Source organism: Cibotium barometz, chromosome 5, assembly GCF_041138505.1.
Source record: "Cibotium barometz isolate CiBa-2024 chromosome 5, ASM4113850v1, whole genome shotgun sequence".
Taxonomy (NCBI): domain Eukaryota; kingdom Viridiplantae; phylum Streptophyta; class Polypodiopsida; order Cyatheales; family Cibotiaceae; genus Cibotium; species Cibotium barometz.
In genome coordinates, this window is record NC_141050.1 from 25,523,961 (window position 1) to 25,535,936 (window position 11,976).

The following is an 11,976-nucleotide window of genomic DNA, read 5'->3' on the forward strand; positions in this document are numbered from 1 at the left end:
AGAGTGCTTGAGGAAAACATGGCATTCCTTATGTACATTGTCTTCCAACAGCAATCTCTAGAAGAGCAAGGGCAGGAGACTGAAGAAGAAGATATATCTATAGCAGAGGTAAAAGAGGATATTCCTATGGCAACAGATATAGCAGAGCAGGAAGAAGATATCAACCTCGAGGATGAGGGGCTGCAAGTGGCTGCTCTTGACCTTGTTCAGCTAAGGACTGAGACTCTTAGGGCAGCACAGCCAGTTGAAGACTTTGATGTTCAGAGCAGCAACTATGCAGTGCCCATGCTTCCAGGTGTCTTGATTGGTGGTAAAGATTATGTTTTCCTCCATGATATAGAGTGTATGTTCAATTTGAGGGAGGACTATGCCATTTCCCTTATTGCCCAGGCTTCAAGGCTTGACAAGGAGGTTGGCATAGAGGATGACCATTCACTGCTAGCTTTGGAAACAACCTTTGATCCTGCAGAGGCCCTTACTATTTGTTTCAAAGAGGCTGAAAGTTTCCAAGAGCCAGATGAAGCTGCCTTCCAGCTCACCCAGGAAGCTATGAATCTCTCATCACTTCATAAGGAAAAACTTAAAGAAGAGGCTGGACTGGAGGGGAGAGGAATAAATCTTTGGAAAGATGAACTTCTTGTTGCTGATGAAAATGAGAGGGTATGATATTATTACTTCAAATCAAATACTTTATGTTGTGTTTAAATGTTTTGTAGTTATGTATCATTGTCTCACTATAATCTTTTGATACATGGCAGCTACAAATTGAGGATGACACATTCCTCCAGAGATCAAGTGGAAGCAGGCCAGCTGGGTTTGGCAAAATGTCAAGCCTAGCTCATTATATTCATGATCTAGGTAGTGCTAAGATCTTGATTTACCATAGGCAGTTGAGCAACAATGGAGAAGCCATTGTTTACTTCTTTAAATGTTTGTCTAGGGTATTAGGTGGACATGATCTTCCATGGCAAAAGGAAAAGATCATTTTAATAGAGAGGTTGTCCGCCATAGATATATTTGGGGATTATGTGAATAAGCAGGCCTCTAGGGCCTCTTACTTTTTGTCTTACACTTCTTATGCATTAGCATGTGGTGTTAAGGAGCCCAAATGTCTAGAGGGCTATGGAAAACACAAGCTCATAAGGTTTCGAGAGCCACCCATGATTGCATCAGGCCACACAATCCAAGAAGAAGAACATGTGGAGATAGCTGAAGACAAGGATACCCCTCTCAGATAAGCAACAGAGGCAAGCATTGATAAACAGAAAGTCGACATCAAGCCAATAAGGAAGAAAAAGAGTCCAATCAAGTTCAAAAAGAGAGTTCCGACTCGCAAGCCTTGGGAGTAATAGGATTTAGTCATCAAATATAGCACAAACATTATGTTGAAGTTGAACTGATTTGTACAAAGTCTTTGATCCTCATCAGTTCCTTGTCCTTAGACACTTCAGTACTCTTCCCACACTCAAAAGCTTCTAAAAGTGTTTGACACTCAGTATTTTATTGGTAAGGATCAACAGTATGTCTAGCATAATTAAGTAGTATTGATTGAATTTTTTGTGTGTTAATATATGGATGTATTGATGCTTGTTAATATAGATCACATGTTTCACAGAACATATAGGCATTACAAAACTTTTGATGGAGTCTCAAAACATATAGGCATTACACCAAGAGTCACTTGTTCCACAGAATAAAAATCTATTGATTGAGTTTGAAAACATGTGGACATAACACCAATAAGTTACAAACTGCTATTCATGTTTACTTGTCCATTTATGGTTTCTAAATATCTTCGAATCCCTCCACTGTCTATGTCTCTCTGCTGCCATTAAATTGTCCAAAGTTTGTCTTCGTCTTTGCTTTTGGGCTAGAATAAAAGCAAGCTTGACTTTGGAGCTAGCAACTTTTCTTTTAGCATGCAGCCTTTGTAGAATGCCTCGGTAAAACCATTGGAAGACTTCCTTCAGACTATTTGCCTTTTGACTCCCTCCATAGTGTTGTGTGTGTCTGAAAAATGCATTACGTGCCATGTAGTGAGACTTCTCCATGCCTTGGGTAGACCAAATTGCTGGGCATCCATACTTTTTGACAAAATAGGGAAGGTGGTTGTAGATGATATGCTGTTTTCACAAAGACATAAGAATGCATAGTAAGTTATAAAAGAAAAGAGGATCACACTTAAGTAAAAAAAAGAAGACATCACTTTACCATGTAGTGAGTTATATTGCAGGCTGTCCATGCGTCTTTCATTGACTTCCCAAAATGTTTTATTGCCTCTTCAAAGTTCTTGTAATCACTCTTTGTCCATGTTACATTGTCACAGAACATGAAGAGTTGATCAAGAGACCTCCACACCTCTGCCTTCACATTTCGTGCTTCCCCATCTGCCTCATGATCTTTCACGGCATTATGGACTTGCTTCCACAATCCATAACTAATCCTTGAAACTGTTTTACCTTGCCTTACTTGCTTACTATTGTGTTTGGGTCGAGACAAGAATCTTCTTGCCTTAACACCACCAATAGAGGGCTTGATTGGTACCTCCTTGCCATTGCTAGACTTCTTAAAATCCTTTGTGATATGAACATCACCTCCATGCAGACCTATATCGGATAACACTTTTTCCAATGCATGAAGAGCATCCTTTCTATTTCTTTCGAGACGGAGTTTCCAAGCAAATCCAATATACAAAAATACCAATTTCTCAATAATTCGACATAGAGCATGCAATGTGCATATGTGAACATTACATAGTGGAATGTCAAGAATGGTCTTGAAGTCAGGGTCAACTTTATCTCTATTAGGTGCTCTCTTCCACCATTTAGAATCCATTACTTGCGCTGATTCTTTGCAGTAAAGACAAGGAGACTTTGAGTTACCTCCTTTACTAACGTTATACATGCACTTAAGTGTTTTAAGATCCCCCGCCATGTGCCACTCTACTTGAAAATCACCTTTTCCTGCAACATGGAGATTCTCTCCTTGCACCTGTCTTTTAATTATTCTTGGTATTTCCGTGTGGTGAAACACCCAATCTAGTGTTTCATGGTCTTCTGTCTTTACCTGTGATTATACAAAACAAAAGTCTTACTATAAAAGATTTGAAAACATTGACTAAAATCAAGTACGAAATAAAAAATGATCATACCTGGAATGAGCCCAACCACCATATGTGTTTCTCCGACTGCACACTAAAATACTTTGAACTCGCTTCATTCAATGATGTATCAAGTGCTCCATTCATCAATGTGATAGTAATCCTTTCCATTTTCTTTTCCTTTACAACCTCACACTCATCCAGTTTGATAACAAATTTCAAAATGCCTTTGCACTCTTCAAATGTTATTCCATAAAACTCGACCATTCTTCTTTGAAGTTGTTGTAGATCTACAAATATATTGTTCCAAGGGTCATACACGGTGGTTCCTTTAGCACCATGAAATATATCTTCAATATGGATATATGGTCCAATAAACTCATCTATACTTTCATTCAAATGACCTCTTATCTTCCACACTGTTGCTGGATTTGGCAGTAAAACTCGTTTAATCCTTTGATCTCTCAAAGTTGAGGATATCGCATGGAAAATCGAACTATATCCCTTCCTGCTAACTCCACTAACATCAAGAGCCTCTTGGATTGTAGTACCATCAACTTGATTATTGGATATAAAGTCCTCTACAACATTGCGTTTGATTGTTTTGTATTTTTTTTCTTCAATCAAACCTTTTGCTACACCACAAGAAAGCAATCCTTTCATTTGTTTAACTGGAAGAAGGTTGGGATCCATATTTTCTTTTGCAGGCTCCAATAATTTCCTATAGTAACAATATAGTAACAACACAATATGCCTATATTATTCAACACTTCCAATCCTGTTTTGCATTAATGGACAAAATACATAGTCATTTGAGAGTATTTTTGAGTTTAAAAAATAAAAAATTACAAACTAACCTTGCTTCCTGAATTCTTCGCTTGCATCCACCAGTCCCAGCCTTCAAATTTGCAATGTTTTTAATCTTCCTACTTCGTTGTCTGTCTCCAAGCATGGTTCTCTTCCTTCTTGATCTTGTTAACTCTTTTTTACTCTTTGAATGCTCCTCAATTTCATTCTGCAACTGCTGCTCCAATTTTGCACGAATAGCTATCTCTTGAATCCTGGCTCCCTTTTCTTGTAGGTACATTGTTTTATATGTTTCTGCAAATGCAGACTGTGCTGAAATATAACCAAGAAGTCCATTTTGTCCATCGCTTGCAAACCTCAATAGTGTGGTTGGATTGACAAATGGAGGTGTAGAGTTTTGTACTAGACATTTTGGATATATACTTCCATCACACCATAAGTCAATATGTTGGAGCCCTTCTCTTCTCATATTTTCCCGTTGTTGAGCATTTAGCACCGTATCCTTTCGTCTTTTTTGTGCTGGAGCATATTGTTCTTCTAAGTCGATGTGAAGATGATATAATCGCTTCTTCTGAGATTGTACTTCACTAGTATCGGCCATTTTTGTGCTTCTGAGGTTGCAAAGTTGGCTTGTCAATCTCATAGTCTTTTTGTAACATGAATTGTGGAAGTGTGGCGGTATCCATACAATCATTAAGTTCAGTGATGGATTCTTTATGAGAGGCCTGCACACGTCGTCAAAAGAGATGCGAAATCTTCGAGAAACAAAAAAAATTAAGGAGATATTTAATGCAAAATCGTGTTAGTTAGACAAAAGATTATCTTATTCTTTTCTGAACTGACAGTTCAGTGGTCCTTACTGACAGTTCTGAGCCACGTTTCCATATTTTATTATTTTTGAGATCTTTTAGGAGAGAAATAAATCGAAAAATAGTGAATTTCTTACAGGGCCCCAAAATGAGCTCCGTTTTTCCCTAATGAAAAATCTATTTTGATGAAAGTAACAGTTTCATAATAAAAAAATTATTCCTTTATGCATAAAAATCTATTTTGATGAAAGTAACACTTTCATAATAAAAAAAATTATTCCTTTATGCATAAAAATCTATTTTGATGAAAGTAACAGTTTCATAATAAAAAATTTATTCTTTCATGAAAAAAAAAATAATAATCAATATGCATCTTCTATGCATGAAAATGACACTTTTAGAGTGTAGATTTGATAGGAATTACTCTTTTAGCATAATAAAAGGTAATACTTATTTCCAAAAAAAATCGCCAGAACCTCCTTTCTATAGCTGACCATTTTTCAAATTTTCCTACTTAATTTGTCTTAAAAATTAACTCTTAATTGATTTAAAGTAATCTAGACTAATCAAAATTCACTTATAAAAGAGAAAACATTATAAAAAATTTGATTCCAATAATTATCACTTTAACTAGGATAAAGAAGGGTTGATTCTAAGAAGAGAGAGGGGAAAACCTTTCGATCAAGGCATAGCTTCCATTTATTACTTCAAACAATCATAAATATTAGAAAAACATAAAATCAATAAAGAAAATTACAAGAACCTCTACTTACATAGTTTCTTGGAGCTTTCCTTTGGCTTGAAGGTTTGAGGGTTCAACTCCTGTTTGTAGCAAGAGTGGCCACCAATCTTTGGAAGAAGAAAATGTCAAAAACTAGTGAATTATGAATGAATTCACAGTTCTTGGCTTGGGAGAAGTAGAGTAATAGTGCATAAACACTATTGAGTTTTCAACAAAGGGGAGGGCTTCTATTTATAGGAAAAATTGAGCTCCTAACCAAACAAACTGAATTCTAGAATTTTCCAACTCAGTTTGGTCACTTTTTGACCATTTTTAGGTTAGTTAAGCTAACTTTTTCGAACTAGACTTGAATTAGGAGAGAGGAGAGATGAAATATCTCAATTTTTGAAGATTTAAAAGTCAATTGCACATGTGAATTAGGCGCCTCATTCATGAGGGGAATTCCCCCATGCAAAGGTGTCAAAAATGCATCATTACTTCCAAATATCTCTCTTTTTTAACTATTAACCTTGTCCTTATTCAACTCTTCATCTTATGTGAGTATTTACTCATTTTTGGGAGATTTTTCTTTTATTCTTCTATTTATCTCCTTCCTACATTTGGATGAATCTTATTGGTCTATAAGAACCTTAATTTAAAATTTCGAAAAAAATCTTCACCCTCGGGATAATGCCTCTTGAACAGATTACACTTAATTTCTAATGCACCTTCTGGAAATCTTTTTGAACTTCTGTTTCAGGGGAACTTATTTTAATAAGATGAGAATTTTTTCTATCCTAAAATATTTAGAAACTGAATATTCTCTCTCTAGAATATTTTCTCTCTCTAGGCTAAAACAGGTAGAAACAAGATCTTTTATATTTCTGAAGAGGGATGTGATTACAGGGGAAGATGTTGGACATCTTGAGAGGCTGGGGAGGAATCTTTTTTTAGTAAAGTCAATGCTTTTTTCCTGATCAAGATCAAGCACAGCCGTTGATCCACTCATTTGAGAAATTTATCAGGGAATTGACTAGCTACTCGAATCCTAGCGTAATCCTAAGATTTTTCAGTTTGATTATTAAAACTCCACTGATTCTAGCCTAACCCCATCCGGCCCATGGGTTAGCCACCACCCTACCACTAGAATCGGTGAAACCAACAAGTACTCACCCACCCATAATTGAAATGCCTTTCTTAACTTTAGCTTTAGAAAACAGATACGCACACACTCCTCTAAACTTTAATCTATAAAACAATCCATTGATAATTTACTGGTTACACATGTCATACTTCAAAATTTCCATTGAGTCTTTGTTTCTCACAAAATAGTATCATTCTGGACTCTCCGTTGAGACCAGCGCGTCAACAACGAGATCCAGTGATAGATTACAATAAACATAGGTCCATCATATAATATCTTCCTCGACATACGCATGGATATCCTCGGCACCGCGAGCGTGTGCATCTCCTGGTCAGAACCCTCTAGGATCCTCCTTAGGTGTCCTGGCACTTCACTCAGGGACCGTTTCGTCGGCCCTCGTCCATCGTACCAGAAGCTCACCATTTTAACCATACCGAGGCTGGTCAAGACCTAGGCAGGCTTTGTCGCGTGAGCTATCCCTTGAACACTCCCCGCCAGCTGTTGCAACCAAACTTCCCTTAGATAAACATATATATCAAATGCTCCCTCTAGCATTCTGGCATAAGACAGTCTTTTAAGAAAACAGGGTTTCTATGCAAGTTTTCAGTTTTGATTTTCTTTTTGAATACAATGAGTATATCTTAATTCCGTATCCAAGATTTCTAGATCACAGGACTGGATTCTCAAGTAGAATTTCTCGAATTCTGAATTCTTAACCTTAGATCAAAATCAAAGGTCTCAACTTAGTTTCGGATTCGGTGGGTGATTTGAGTATAAATTCAGGAACTAGTCGCATCATCGTTTCTTGAAACTAACGAAGGAATTACATCTTGGTCAAAGTCTGATTCAGGTTTTTGAGTCTGGAACAGTTCTTCTTGAACTATCTTTATCAAATGTTAGTATTTCAATTCCTACTTTACTAAACTTAAAACTAATCATTTACCAATATTCATGGGAATTAGTCATAGGATTAAGAGAATTCTTATCTTGATATAAAAAATATTCTTTCATGCATACTTTTATGCATAAAATCAATAATGATAAAAGTAACACTTTTATAATAATAAAATATTCTTTTACGCACAAAAATCTATTTTGATGAAAGTAACACTTTCATAATAAAAAAAAATTATTCCTTTATGCATAAAAATCTATTTTGATGAAATTAACACTTTCATAATAAAAGAAAATTATTCCTTTATGCATAAAAATCTATTTTGATGAAAGTAACACTTTCATAATAAAAGAAAATTATTCCTTTATGCATAAAAATCTATTTTGATGAAAGTAACACTTTCATAATAAAAAATTATTCCTTTATGCATAAAAATCTATTTTGATGAGACTAACACTTTCATAATTTAAAAAAAATTATTCCTTTATGCATAAAAATCTATTTTGATGAAAGTAACACTTTCATAATAAAAAAACATATTCCTTTATGCATAAAAATCTATTTTGATGAAATTTCACTTTCATAATTAAAAACATTATTCCTTTATGCATAAAAATCTATTTTGATGAAAGTAACACTTTCATAATAAAAAAATTATTCCTTTATGCATAAAAATCTATTTTGATGAAAGTAACACTTTCATAATAAAAAAATTATTCCTTTATGCATAAAAATCTATTTTGATGAAAGTAAGACTTTCATAATAAAAGAAAATTATTCCTTTATGCATAAAAATCTATTTTGATGAAAGTAACACTTTCATAATAAAAGAAAATTACTCCTTTATGCATAAAAATCTATTGCATAAAAATCTATTTTGATGAAAGTAACACTTTCATAATAAAAAATTTATTCCTTTATGCATAAAAATCTATTTTGACGAAAGTAACACTTTCATAATAAAAAAATTATTCCTTTATGCATAAAAATCTTTTTTGATAAAAGTAACATTTTCATAATAAAAGAAAATTATTTCTTTATGCATAAAAATCTATTTTGATGAAAGTAACACCTTCATTAAAAAAATTATTCCTTTATGCATAAAAATCTATTTTGATGAAAGTAACACTTTCATAATAAAAAAATTATTCCTTTATGCATAAAAATCTATTTTGATGAAAGTAACACTTTCATAATAAAAAAATTTATTCCTTTATGCATAAAAATCTATTTTGATGCAAGTAACAGTTTCATAATAAAAAATTTATTCTTTCATGAAAAAATAATAATAATCAATATGCATCTTCTATGCATGAAAATGACACTTTTAGAGTGTAGATTTGATAGGAATTACTCTTTTAGCATAATAAAAGGTAATACTTATTTCCAAAAAAAATCGCCAGAACCTCCTTTCTATAGCTGACCATTTTTCAAATTTCCCTACTTAATTTGTCTTAAAAATAAACTCTTAATTGATTTAAAGTAATCTAGACTAATCAAAATTCACTTATAAAAGAGAAAACATTATAAAAAATTTGATTCCAATAATTATCACTTTAACTAGGATAAAGAAGGGTTGATTCTAAGAAGAGAGAGGGGAAAACCTTTCGATCAAGGCATAGCTTCCATTTATTACTTCAAACAATCATAAATATTAGAAAAACATAAAATCAATAAAGAAAATTACAAGAACCTCTACTTACATAGTTTCTTGGAGCTTTCCTTTGGCTTGAAGGTTTGAGGGTTCAACTCCTGTTTGTAGCAAGAGTGGCCACCAATCTTTGGAAGAGGAAAATGTCAAAAACTAGTGAATTATGAATGAATTCACAGTTCTTGGCTTGGGAGAAGTAGAGTAATAGTGCATAAACACTATTGAGTTTTCAACAAAGGGGAGGGCTTCTATTTATAGGAAAAATTGAGCTCCTAACCAAACAAACTGAATTCTAGAATTTTCCAACTCAGTTTGGTCACTTTTTGACCATTTTTAGGTTAGTTAAGCTAACTTTTTCGAACTAGACTTGAATTAGGAGAGAGGAGAGATGAAATATCTCAATTTTTGAAGATTTAAAAGTCAATTGCACATGTGAATTAGGCGCCTCATTCATGAGGGGAATTCCCCCATGCAAAGGTGTCAAAAATGCATCATTACTTCCAAATATCTCTCTTTTTTAACTATTAACCTTGTCCTTATTCAACTCTTCATCTTATGTGAGTATTTACTCATTTTTGGGAGATTTTTCTTTTATTCTTCTATTTATCTCCTTCCTACATTTGGATGAATCTTATTGGTCTATAAGAACCTTAATTTAAAATTTCGAAAAAAATCTTCACCCTCGGGATAATGCCTCTTGAACAGATTACACTTAATTTCTAATGCACCTTCTGGAAATCTTTTTGAACTTCTGTTTCAGGGGAACTTATTTTAATAAGATGAGAATTTTTTCTATCCTAAAATATTTAGAAACTGAATATTCTCTCTCTAGAATATTTTCTCTCTCTAGGCTAAAACAGGTAGAAACAAGATCTTTTATATTTCTGAAGAGGGATGTGATTACAGGGGAAGATGTTGGACATCTTGAGAGGCTGGGGAGGAATCTTTTTTTAGTAAAGTCAATGTTTTTTTCCTGATCAAGATTAAGCACAGCCGTTGATCCACTCATTTGAGAAATTTATCAGGGAATTGACTAGCTACTCGAATCCTAGCGTAATCCTAAGATTTTTCAGTTTGATTATTAAAACTCCACTGATTCTAGCCTAACCCCATCCGGCCCATGGGTTAGCCACCACCCTACCACTAGAATCGGTGAAACCAACAAGTACTCACCCACCCATAATTGAAATGCCTTTCTTAACTTTAGCTTTAGAAAACAGATACGCACACACTCCTCTAAACTTTAATCTATAAAACAATCCATTGATAATTTACTGGTTACACATGTCATACTTCAAAATTTCCATTGAGTCTTTGTTTCTCACAAAATAGTATCATTCTGGACTCTCCGTTGAGACCAGTGCGTCAACAACGAGATCCAGTGATAGATTACAATAAACATAGGTCCATCATATAATATCTTCCTCGACATACGCATGGATATCCTCGGCACCGCGAGCGTGTGCATCTCCTGGTCAAACCCTCTAGGATCCTCCTTAGGTGTCTTGGCACTTCACTCAGGGACCGTTTCGTCGGCCCTCGTCCATCGTACCAGAAGCTCACCATTTTAACCATACCGAGGCTGGTCAAGACCTAGGCAGGCTTTGTCGCGTGAGCTATCCCTTGAACACTCCCTGCCAGCTGTTGCAACCGAACTTCCCTTAGATAAACATATATACCAAATGCTCCCTCTAGCATTCTGGCATAAGACAGTCTTTTAAGAAAACAGGGTTTCTATGCAAGTTTTCAGTTTTGATTTTCTTTTTGAATACAATGAGTATATCTTAATTCCGTATCCAAGATTTCTAGATCAGAGGACTGGATTCTCAAGTAGAATTTCTCGAATTCTGAATTCTTAACCTTAGATCAAAATCAAAGGTCTCAACTTAGTTTCGGATTCGGTGGGTGATTTGAGTATAAATTCAGGAACTAGTCGCATCATCGTTTCTTGAAACTAACGAAGGAATTACATCTTGGTCAAAGTCTGATTCAGGTTTTTGAGTCTGGAACGGTTCTTCTTGAACTATCTTTATCAAATGTTAATATTTCAATTACTACTTTACTAAACTTAAAACTAATCATTTACCAATATTCATGGGAATTAGTCATAGGATTAAGAGAATTCTTATCTTAATATAAAAAATATTCTTTCATGCATACTTTTATGCATAAAATCAATAATGATAAAAGTAATACTTTTATAATAATAAAATATTCTTTTACGCACAAAAATCTATTTTGATGAAAGTAACACTTTCATAATAAAAACAATTATTCCTTTATGCATAAAAATCTATTTTGATGAAATTAACACTTTCATAATAAAAGAAAATTATTCCTTTATGCATAAAAATCTATTTTGATGAAAGTAACACTTTCATAATAAAAGAAAATTATTTCTTTATGCATAAAAATCTATTTTGATGAAAGTAACACTTTCATAATAAAAAATTATTCCTTTATGCATACAAATCTATTTTGATGAGACTAACACTTTCATAATTTAAAAAAAATTATTCCTTTATGCATAAAAATCTATTTTGGTGAAAGTAACACTTTCATAATAAAAAAACATATTCCTTTATGCATAAAAATCTATTTTGATAAAATTTCACTTTCATAATTAAAAACATTATTCCTTTATGCATAAAAATCTATTTTGATGAAAGTAACACTTTCATAATAAAAAAATTATTCCTTTATGCATAAAAATCTATTTTAATAAAAGTAACACTTTCATAATAAAAAAATTATTCCTTTATGCATAAAAATCTATTTTGATGAAAGTAAGACTTTCATAATAAAAGAAAATTATTCCTTTATGCATAAAAATCTATTTTGATGAAAGT